This window comes from Grammomys surdaster, unplaced genomic scaffold, assembly GCF_004785775.1.
Source record: "Grammomys surdaster isolate TR1022 unplaced genomic scaffold, NIH_TR_1.0 126158, whole genome shotgun sequence".
NCBI classification, from domain to species: Eukaryota; Metazoa; Chordata; class Mammalia; order Rodentia; family Muridae; genus Grammomys; species Grammomys surdaster.
Genome location: NW_021620966.1, coordinates 5,819,508 through 5,830,685, shown reverse-complemented (window position 1 = coordinate 5,830,685; position 11,178 = coordinate 5,819,508). Strand labels below are relative to the sequence as shown.

The window sequence follows — 11,178 nt, the reverse complement described above, 5'->3', positions numbered from 1 at the left end:
ATAGCTTTAGTTTTAAATTTCATGTTTTTATTTATTGAAAATGGACTTTCTTTCACACAATATATTCTTGTTATGGTTCTCCCCTCTCCAACTACTCCCAGCTCTTTTTCTATTCTACATTCACCCAAATCCATACCACATATTTTTTTCAAAAAATTTAAAAATATCCATATATATGGATATTTTTATAGCACGACCATCCCCCAATAAAGATGGTTTGAGAAATAAAGTACACCAACCAGGGAAAGGAGCAATAGTCAAGGAAAAACACTAGACAAAACAGTTTCCTGAGAAGAGGCTTTCTCTGACTACATTGTCTGCTTTGGAATCCCCTTCCCCTAACTGAGCTGGCTGGTCTAGATTCAAATGGAGAATTGTCTAGTCTTCCTGATTAAAATGTGATATGCCAAAGCTGACTGATATCCATGGGAAGCCTTCACATTTTGGAGGAAAAGAATCAGATGGATACTTCCATTTTAGACATTCTGTCTGAATAATTTTTGACTGTGAGTCAAAAATTAATTAATAATTATTACTAATTATTAATTAATAATTAATTACTAATAAATAATTTCATTGATTTCTTGACAGTCATGTTTAGTTCTATCCTAGGTCACTGGGCTATCCATTCTCTGATTCCTGACCAAGCAGTGATTGTAGGAGATGGGTTACCTCCCTCTTGTAGCATAGGCTTCATGTTCAACCAAACATTCTTGGCCATGTCTGCAAGTTTGGAGTAATAATTGCTCTAGCACATAGTACAGGCAGGACAGATCGGAGGTGGAGGATTTTTGGCTGGGTTGCTGCCCAGGTTTCTCTTTTAAAGTTTGTAGAAGTCAGAGAGGAGGGAGGACACCATGAGAACATGGCTCACCAAATCAACTAAGGAGGGCTCACGATGGGTTCATAGAGACTAAAGCAACAAGATGAGGTGGCCTTCATTGCTCTGAACCCAGTCTTTTGTGTATACTTTGTGGCTATTAGCTTGATGTTTTTGTGTGGGACTCCTAACAGTATGAGCAGGAGTTTCTCTAATTTTTTTTACTGTTCCTTAATCTCTTTCTTCCTATTGGATTGCCTAATCTAGTACAGATACAAAAGATACAAAGGCTTTTTTTTTTTTGTCCTACTGTATCTTGTTTTGTCTAGTTTGGCTGTTTTGTCTTGTAGGCATGCTCTTTTCTGATGAGGAAAATGGGGAGTATTTCTGGAAAAAGGTAAAGTATTATTGAGAAAAGTAAAAGTACTCTAAAGTAGAGTATTATTGAGAAAAGGTAAAGAGAGCTGTGAGGAGTAGAAACTGTTGTCAGGATGTATCCTATGAGAAAAGTAAATATTTACAATACAAAATAAATGCTCTTTTTTACTTTCAGTTTTTGTAGTCCTATTTGGTATTTTTGTTTGTGATTTTATTTTTTGATAATAGTTTTTCATGTATCTCAAGCATCAGTGAATTCCCTACCTCTTAAGAAAATATGCTATTAAGAATAGGAATAATTGAAATATGCAAGATAATGTAGATGATTAATTTAAAATCTGTTAGAATGATTGCAAATGAATAAGTCAGAATGTGAGGTGTTGTGAGGTAAAGAGCCTTAAAATTAAATCACTGGAACAATGATGATACATTTTTAGGTATACAAAAAATAACTTAATTATTGTCTTAAAGTATTGCTTGTTACTCTCGTACTTATGGATGATGACATGAAAATTGGAACCCACCAAGTTAAAGTTTTAAGTATTAATATCTATGAGATAGAACAAACCTTTGTTGACATCAGATCACTTTTTTGAAAATCAGTAACGTTTTCTTTCTTTCACATTCCCTGTGAAAATTAAGTAAAACATCGAAATCTTTCAATAGAGATAACAGTGGGAAAAAAAGCACAAGTTCTTCTTCCTCTAACAGGGCATACATGAGAATCAATGGATTGACCTTAGATTGCAAATTCAGTACTCTATGACTTTGACTATTAAGCAAAACTACTGTAATAGACATGTTGAATTTTGAGAACTAACTCCTTTCTTTTTAACTAAGTCTTTTAGGTAATGGAACAGTAGGTCCGCATAAAATAACAAATGTGTTTTTAATTACTTATTTATTTTCTATATTTCATGTCAATGATGAATGATGTAACACAACAATGCTTTCTAAATTATACCTACATTAATATTAACAGAAAGTTCTGCATTAATCTCTTTTCAAAGATGGCATGTTATCATTGTCTACTCTATTTGTTCCTCTCATATTTTCCTTTGATTTACAGCAAGGACTGTTTGGTGAAGAAAAGCCACAGCTATTCCTTTTTGGTTGGATTTTTAAATGATGACACCAAGAGGATGAGTTGAGCTTTCTGAATATTCCTTAAATTAACTACTTCCTTTATGATTCCTTGTCTGGTTTTCAGTCCTTATATAATAATTGCTACACCTAAATTACACATGAAGAACATGTTTTTCTGCCCTTTTTATCAAACACTTTCAAAATAACATTATTAAAAGCATCTGATTATGAAATATAATTTAAAATTATTACATTGAAGAATAACTAGAGGTCTTAATTGAGTTACCTTTTCTTTTTATTTGTACATAAATCATTACAACTCATTCAAATTCAAACACACATGTGTATGTGTGTGTGTGTGTTTCCATGTTATCATCTATAGATTCCCATTACAAAAATCTGCTTTTTCCCGTGTCTTGATGTTAGTGTCTAGTAAAGGTGGGAAATGAATTGTAGCTTTCTTATGTTAATATGTTTGAACACTTAGTTTTCACTGGTGTCCCCATTTTGAGGAAAACTCAAAATGAAAAGTAAGTGGATCTCTCGGGAACAGGGACTGAGGTTTATTTTTCATCCTCACTTTGGGGAAATTGGTGTTTCTTGTTCTGCAAAAATATGAAGAAATCAGGAGTCCCATATGCTTATTCCCACTGCAACGGCACTGGCTGCAGCCCTGACTTTTCTGTTTTGATGGATTAGACCCTCCAAACCATAGTTAAACAAACCCTGTTACTATTAAGTTGATTCCTGTCAGCTATTTTGTCATAGCAAAAAATTTCTTGATATCATGTTATTTCCCCCACATTTATTCAGAGTGATAATGAGATACAATACAGACTGGAACAGAAAACTATGGAAAATCTGCAGTTTGGTAAGGAGAGGAGCTTGTACCTCATTACAGTTATAAATAGCAAATACAAGGTGATATAAAGTAAACTAACTGTAATTATCAAAGACTGTATAGCAATTAAGAACAAGCCCTATGTCACCAAGTAAAATCTCCAGTGCCAGGAAGGGGTTACATCTTGAGTCAGTGGACAACGCGGTACCATGAACTGCCCAACAAATATTACAAGATATTTCTAAGTCTGCTTGTTGTTCTTCACAACCCAATGGCAAAGCTCTCTTGCTGCAGACAATGTTTATTATGAGCAAGGCACCGATCTACAAGTAGAGGGAATATCAATTTATTTCTATGTTCCTTAACACAATAATAAGATTAAGTTTCTCTTAAGCCCATTACCTATCTAATCATAACTCTGTAGGCGTTTTATCATTCAGGTATATATTCCATTTCATCAAGTGAGCTTTAAAGGTGAGAAATGAATTGTAGGTTTCCTAAGTTGATATATTTGAACACTTAGTTTTCACTGGTGGGTCAATTTTGAAGAAAACTCAAAATGAAAAGGAAGTGGATCTCTGGGGAGCGGGGACAGAGGTTTATTTCTCATCCTGATTTTGGGGAAATTGGTGCTTCCTGTTGCAATAGATAGGAATTAACACAACCCACAACTGAACATTCTCCAGGGTGTGTGAGACTTTAGATTAGTCAACCCTAAGTGTAATATATCCAACAATGCCCTCCCTTCAAATTCAGGGATCTTGAGGAAGAGGAATAGAAATGTAAGAGCCAAAGGCAGTGACAAATGACTCTAAGGATAGTGTCTTTCAGAGATATGAGGACTGACTGATGACCAAATGAACACCTAGAACATAACATTGCACACAGGACTTGTTCTGATTCGAGCCACATGGAATCCTGGCACTAAGATAGTGTACCAAAGCCAAGTAGGAGGGCTGGTGAATAGCTTTAGAACTCGTGGAATTCAGTCCATGAGTTAGCACAGCCATGATGGGTGCACTTCTGTTGAGTCATGATCCCAAGGACTGTATATTCCTAGGACTTCATGCTGTTATGGAGTTCTGCTCTGCCTTTGGCTCTCACATTCCCTTTAACCTGAAAATTGTATGAAAATTCTAAATGCCTTCCCACCTCTCACTGGACAGTACCTCTGGCACTCACAAGAATAGTGCTTGATCTTTTTCAGTCTTTCCTGTTAGAGCAGATTAATGACTCAATCAACTCCACCCTAGGAAAGAACTTAGAGATGTAGATTGTCAGCAATGATCAATAGAAACCACATAGAAAACATTTAGAAAAATAATATGGCTAGTGAAGCTAGGTTAAGATGCTTTTGCTACTGGCTCTGATGTGGATAATATTAGGGAACAATTTGAAGTTTCGAAAGGCATGCTGTTATTAGTTAAACTAGATGCCTCTTTTAGTCAGGGAACAAGAACAATGGCAGCACTGTGTAATGTGACTCTCACTGAGGCTGGTCAAGCGATGATTGATTCCCTAAACTTATTTTTGTCCTCAGATTTCTGATATGGCTTAACAAGAATTGCTCATGAGTAGGTATGCATTCTGAGGATTTAGAGTAGATATTATTCAGCTTTATATAAAAGCTCAGATTTGTGATTCTTTTAAAATTTTTATAAGATTAATTTTAAAGATGGATAATAAAATATTTTTTAATTACAAATTGTTACCTGCCAGTAAGAAAAATTGGCTGAGAAAACTATCATACTTTCTTATACTTTGTTAATCTATAACAAGTTGTTTAGTTAGGAGTGCCCAAGTTTTCTTGGGAATAATTTGTTTTCCTTACCAGTACTATGTAATGTTATTTCTTAGAAAGGTATTGGGTAATATACTGTTTTTTATAGTCATTCACTAGAAGAAATCTAAGATGTAATCACATTGTAATTTTATACTGCTTGAAAGACTTTTCTAGGATATATAAGCCATGGGGAAAAAAACCAAACTTGTTGGAACATTGTTCTTTTCATCTATAAACTTTGTGTATGTATGTATATATGTGAACTTTGTGAGAGCGTATGTTGGGACATTGCTCCTTCCACCATCAACTATGTGTATGTATATATGTGTATATATTTGTATATGTGTGTATGTGTGTGTATATGTATATGTATATGTAAAGTTTGTATGAGACTATGTTGGAATTTTCCTCCTTCCATCAAATCTATATGTATGTATTATATATGTAAAGCTTGTCTGAGTGTGTGTCAGACTTTGTTCCATCCTTCATTTGTGTGTATGCATATGGTATGTGTGAAGTTCTTGGAGCCTGCTTGCTGGAGCTTTGCACCAGGCATTTAGTGTGTGAATATGTATATGTCGTCTGTCTGTACAAATGTGTATATATATACATATGTATTTATGCATGTATGTTTGTATTTATATGTTTGAATTTATTGGAGTCTGCCTTTTGCTTGATTTGCTCAGTGTATGTGTAAATATATTCATGTGTGCAAATTTTCTCCTTTCCTTCTTTTTCTTGCCAGCCCCAAGGAGTTGAAAGAGTTCAGAGCTTCTCATTGGCCACACGAGTGCCAGCCCCAGTAAATTAAGCTTTATCACCTCAAATAAAATGTCTGTTGAATAATTTCTCTAATCTCTGGCTCCTATAGTCAGCAACCCCAATAAGTGTCTGGACCGATGACAATAAGCACCTCTAAGTACTGATCCCCACTGTCTTTCTGCCTCAGTTTATTCACCCAACAGATGCCAAGTCTTGTAACTGGCAATGGTGAAGTGGAAGCTAAGTCCTACTCACAGCCACAAAGTTATTTGTTTTTTGTTTGTTTGTTTGTTTTTTGTCTTTTTGGGGGGGTTGCACTTTTTATTAGACATTTTATTTACATTTCAGATGTGATTCCCTTTCCCCATTTTAGCTCCACCCAGGAACCTCCTATCCCATCCCCCCTCCTCCTATTTCTATGAGGATGTGCCCCAACCCACCTACCCACTCCCACCTTCCCACCCTCGAATTCCTCCCACACTCAGCATCCAGCCTTCACTGGACCAAGGACCTCCTCTCCCACCTATGACCAAAAAGGCCATCCTCCCCTACATATACAGGTGCAGCCATGGATTTCTCCCTATGTGCTCCCAGGCTGGTGGTTTAGACCCTGGGAGCTCTAGTTTGTTGGTATTGTTGCTCTTCCCATGAGGCCTCAAACCCTTTCAGGTCCTTCAGTTTTCTATCTCCTCCATTTTGAACCCCATGATCAGTTCAATGGTTAGCTGTGAGCATCCATCTCTGAATATGTTAGACTCTGGCAGACCTCTAAGGAGTCAGCTATGTCAGACCCCCATCAGCATGCACTTCCTGGCATCCACATCGGCATTTAACTTTGGTGACTACACATGGGATGGATACCCAGGTAGAACAGTCTCCAGATAACTCCTCCTTCAGTTTCTGTTCCATGCTTTGTCTCCATATTTGCTCCCATGAGTATTTTGTTATTCCTTCTAAAAAGAACTGCAGCACCCACACTTTTGTCTTCCTTCTTCATGAGCTTCATGTAGTCTGAGTTTTATCTTAAGTATTGCAAGCGCTTGGGCTTATATCCACTTATCAGTGAGTGCATACCATGTGTGTTCATTTGTGATTGTGCTACCTCACTTAGGATTATATATACATTTTTTCATGCCAGCAATAATATTTGTTATTATTCAGAAGTGGTCAAAAGACTTACAAGGCTCATTATTATAACCACAAGTATGAAACATCACTTAGTGAGATAGAAGGAAAGAGACATATATGTGTATTTATATTAAAAAAATACACATGCATGCACTCTCTCAAATGTTTGCCACACAGTGCTATGAAGGAGGCAACAGGCTATACAGGTTCTGATATACATAACACGTTAAACAATCAAGGGTTTAAAAACCATACTTACAGTTGCAAAAATAAAGTTTTCTTTTCTCCAAGCATTTTGATCTGGGCTCAAGGAATGCAAATAAAGAAGACCGATGATTTTCATATGATTCTATACACATTGAAACTATCAATATACAAGAGCCAACAAACAAAACCACAACAAAAAAAGAGTTATAGGAATGAGCAATGCATTTCATCCAAAGTCTAACAGCCTGTTTCATCCCACCCTCAGACACTACAGATCATAATTTATATTACTTGTATAGCAAGGTAAGCCAGAATAAAACAATCAACAGAAAGTCATGACTGCCCTCAGTCGGTCCAAAATTCGCCTAGTGCAACAGTGTCATTTACCTGAAGGATCATGTGTCACAATTAAGGAGTACTCATACAAAACTATTTCCTTAATTCTTGAAAAAGTGCCACATACTATACTTCTCATTTAAAAAAATACACAACACATAAACTAATGAAAGACAGTCTGTCTCCATCTCTTGTCGATGAGGAAAGGCCAGAGGGATTCTTTGATTCCAATTCGGAATGGTGTCCGTTGGCCAATGCCCAAGGTCTCCAATTTGGAGCAATCAAGCTGAGCATTTTTGGGGCGTTGTGCTCCTATGACAGGGCTGTCAGTAATAGGTCTCAAGTGACAGCTGGGGAGGTTGAAGGCACCTGCAATTGCGCACGCCATTTCATACTTGGTCATCTGCTCATTGCCAGACTAGTGAAAGGTTCCCTTAATGGATGGATCCAGCATACTCTTCTTTGCCAGCTGCCAGCACACAGTGGCTACGTCTTTCACGTGTTGGGGGAATCTCTGCTGCCAATTGTCCATGTTTCCTAGCTTGTTGCTGAACTGCACCTTGTCGAACATAACAGTTACAGCACTTTCTTCAAGCTTCTCAACTTCCCCATAGAGGACAGGAATTCTCAACACAGCAGCCCCTAAATTATTCTCCAGGACAGCCTTTTCTCCATCTAATTTTGTTTTTCCATACAGATTCAGGGGACTTGTTATATCTTCTTCTGTGTAAGGGGGATTTACGCCATCGAACACATAATCTGAACTAATGTAGATGAGAAATGCTCCAATTGAAGCTGCCTCCTTTGCTAAATTCCCAGAGGCACCCACATTCAGCTGGGAAGCAGCATCTGGCTAACTCTCAACAACATCTGATTTTCTCTCAGCAGCACAATGCACTATGACGTGAGGCTGAAAATCATGAATGAGGTGATGAACTGCTTCATAATCCAACAGGTTCACTTGTTCGAATTTTGGTCTTGCTCTTTGAAAGCCACAGCCAACGGTGTGCCAGTTGGTTTGCTGAAACTCTTTGTAAACTGCTCTGCCAAGAAGCCCGGTGGCACCAGTAATGAGAACCCACCGGCTAGGGATGTTCACTTCCTCCTCCACCAGCTGGCAACAGCCAGGGATGAAGTGGATGGAGAGCTCCTTCTCCCGGCCCACCATGTCCGCAGTCTTTGCGCAAGTCATGACCGCAGCTTCTTCTAGGGCAGCACAGCCAGGGACCACAGCGCCCTAGGATTATATTTTCGAGTTCCATCCATTTACCTAAGAATTTCTCGAGCTCATTGTTTTTAATAGCTGAGTAATACTCCATTGTGTAAATGTACCACATTTTCTGTATCCATAACTCTGTTGAAGCACATCTTGGTTCTTTCCAGCTTCTGGCTTTTACAAATATGGCTGCTGTGAACATAGTGGTTATATATTGGAGCATCATTTGGGTATATGCCCAGGACTGGTATAGCTGGGTCCTCAGTTAATATTATGTCCAATTTTCTGAGGAACCACCAGACTGATTTTTCAGAGTGGTTGTATCAGCTTTCAATTCCACCAGCAATGGAGGACTGTTTCTCTTTCTCTTCATCATTGCTGGCATCTGCTATCACCTGAGTTTTTTATCTTAGTCATTCTGACTGGTGTGAGGTAGAATCTCAGGGTTGTTTTGATTTTCATTTCTCTGATGACTAAGGATGTTGAACATTTAGGTACTTCTGGGCCATTTAAATTTCCTGAATTGAGAATTCTTTGTTTAGCTCTGTATACCATTTTTTAATAGAGTTATTTGGTTGTCTGGAGTCTAACTACTTGAGTTCTTTGTATATATTGGATATTCGCCGTCTAGCAGATGTAGGATTGGTAAAGATATATTCCCAACCTGTTGGTTGCTGTTTTGTCCTATTGACAGTGTCCTTTGCCTTACAGAAACGTGGCAATTTTATGAGGTCCCATTTGTTCATTCTTGATCTTAGAGCATACACCATTGGTGTTCTGTTCAGGAACTTTTCCCTTGTGCCCAGATATTCAAGGGTCTTCCCCACCTTCTCTTCTATTAGTTTCAGTGTTATCTGGTTTTATGTGAAGATCCTTGATCCATTGTACTTAAGTTTTGTACAAGGAGACAAGAATGAATCGATTTGCATTCTTCCACATGCTGACCTCCATTTGAACCAGCACCATTTGTTGAAAATGCTGTCCTTTTTTTCACTGGATGGGTTTAACTCCTTTGTCAAAAATCAAATGACCATACATGTGTGGGTTCATTTCTGGGTCTTCAATTCTATCCATTGGTCTTCCTGCCTGTCTCTGTACCAACACCATGCAGTTTTTATCACTATTGCTGTGTAGTACAGGTTGAGGTCAGGGATGGTGGTTACCCAGAAGTTCTTTTATTGTTGAGAATAGTTCTCTCTATCCTGGGATTTTTGTTATTCCAAATGAATTTGCAAATTGTTCTTTCTATCTCTGTGAAAAATTGAGCTAGAATTTTGATGGAGATTGCATTGAATCTGTAGATTACTTTTGGCATGATAGCCATTTTTACTATATTAATCCTGTCAATCAATGAACATGGGAGATCTTTTCATCTTCTGAGATCTTCTTTGATTTCCTTCTTCACAGACTTGAAGTTCTGGCCATACAGTTCTTTCCTTTACTTTGTTAGATTCATACCAAGGAATTTTATATTATTTGTGGCTATTGTGAAGGGTGTTGTTTCACTAATTTCTTTCTTAGCCTGTTTATCCTTTGAGTAGAGGAAGACTACTGATGTGGTTGAGTTAATTTTATATCCAGCCACTTTGCTAAAGTTGTTTATCAGGTTTAGGAGTTCTCTGGTGGAAGTTTTGGGGTCACTTAAGGATACTATCATATAAGCAAATTGTGATAGTTTGACTTCTTCCTTTCCGATTTATATCCCTTTGACTTCTTTTTATTGTCTAATTGCTCTAGCTAGGACATCCAGTACTATATTGAATAGGTAGGGAGAGAGGGGGCAGCCTTGTCTAGTCCTTGGTTTTAGTGGGATTGCTTCAAGTTTCTCTCCATTTAGTTTGATGTTTGCTACTTGCTCGCTGTATATTGCTTTTGCTATGTTTAGGTATGGGCCTTGAATTCCTGATCTTTCCAAGACTTTTATCATGAACGGATGTTGAACTTTGTCAAATGCTTTCTCAGCATCTAGTGAGATGATCTTGTGATTTTTTTCTTTGAATTTGTTTATATAGTAGATTACATTGATGGATTTCCAAATATTGAACCATTCCTACATTCCTGAGATAAAGCCTATTTGATCATGGTGGATGATTGTTTTGATGTGTTTTTGGATTCCGTTTTCAAGAATTTTATTAAGTATTTTTGCATGGATATTCATAAGGGAGATTGATCTAAAATTTTCTTTCTTTGTTGTGTCTTTTTGTGGTTTAGGTATGAACATAATTATGGCTTCATAGAATGAAATGGGTAGTTTTCCTTCCTTTTCTATTTAGTGAAATAGTTTGAAGAGAATTGGTATCAGGTCTTCCTTGAAGGTGTGATAGAATTTTGCACTAAAACCATCTGGCCTTGGGTTTTTTTCGGTGGGGAGACTTTTAATAACTGATGGTATTACTTTAGGTGTTATAGGATAGTTTAGATGGTTTATTTGCTCCTGATTTCACTTTGGCACCTGGTATCTGTCTAGAAAATTGTCCATTTCATCGAAATTTTCCAGTTTTGTTGAGTATAGGCTTTTGTATTAGGATCTGGTGATTTTTTGAGTTTCCTCAGTTTCTCTTGTTATGTCTTCCTTTTCAGTTCTGATTTTATTATTATTGTTTTTAATTTGGATGCTTTCT

The 11,178-nt window shown here is 37.2% G+C and overlaps 1 pseudogene; it reads right to left on the bottom strand.

The window, feature by feature from the left end:
- Nucleotides 1-7,464: 7,464 nt before the first annotated feature.
- LOC114612449 lies at nt 7,465-8,509 on the bottom strand (annotated as a pseudogene).
- Nucleotides 8,510-11,178: the final 2,669 nt, after the last annotated feature.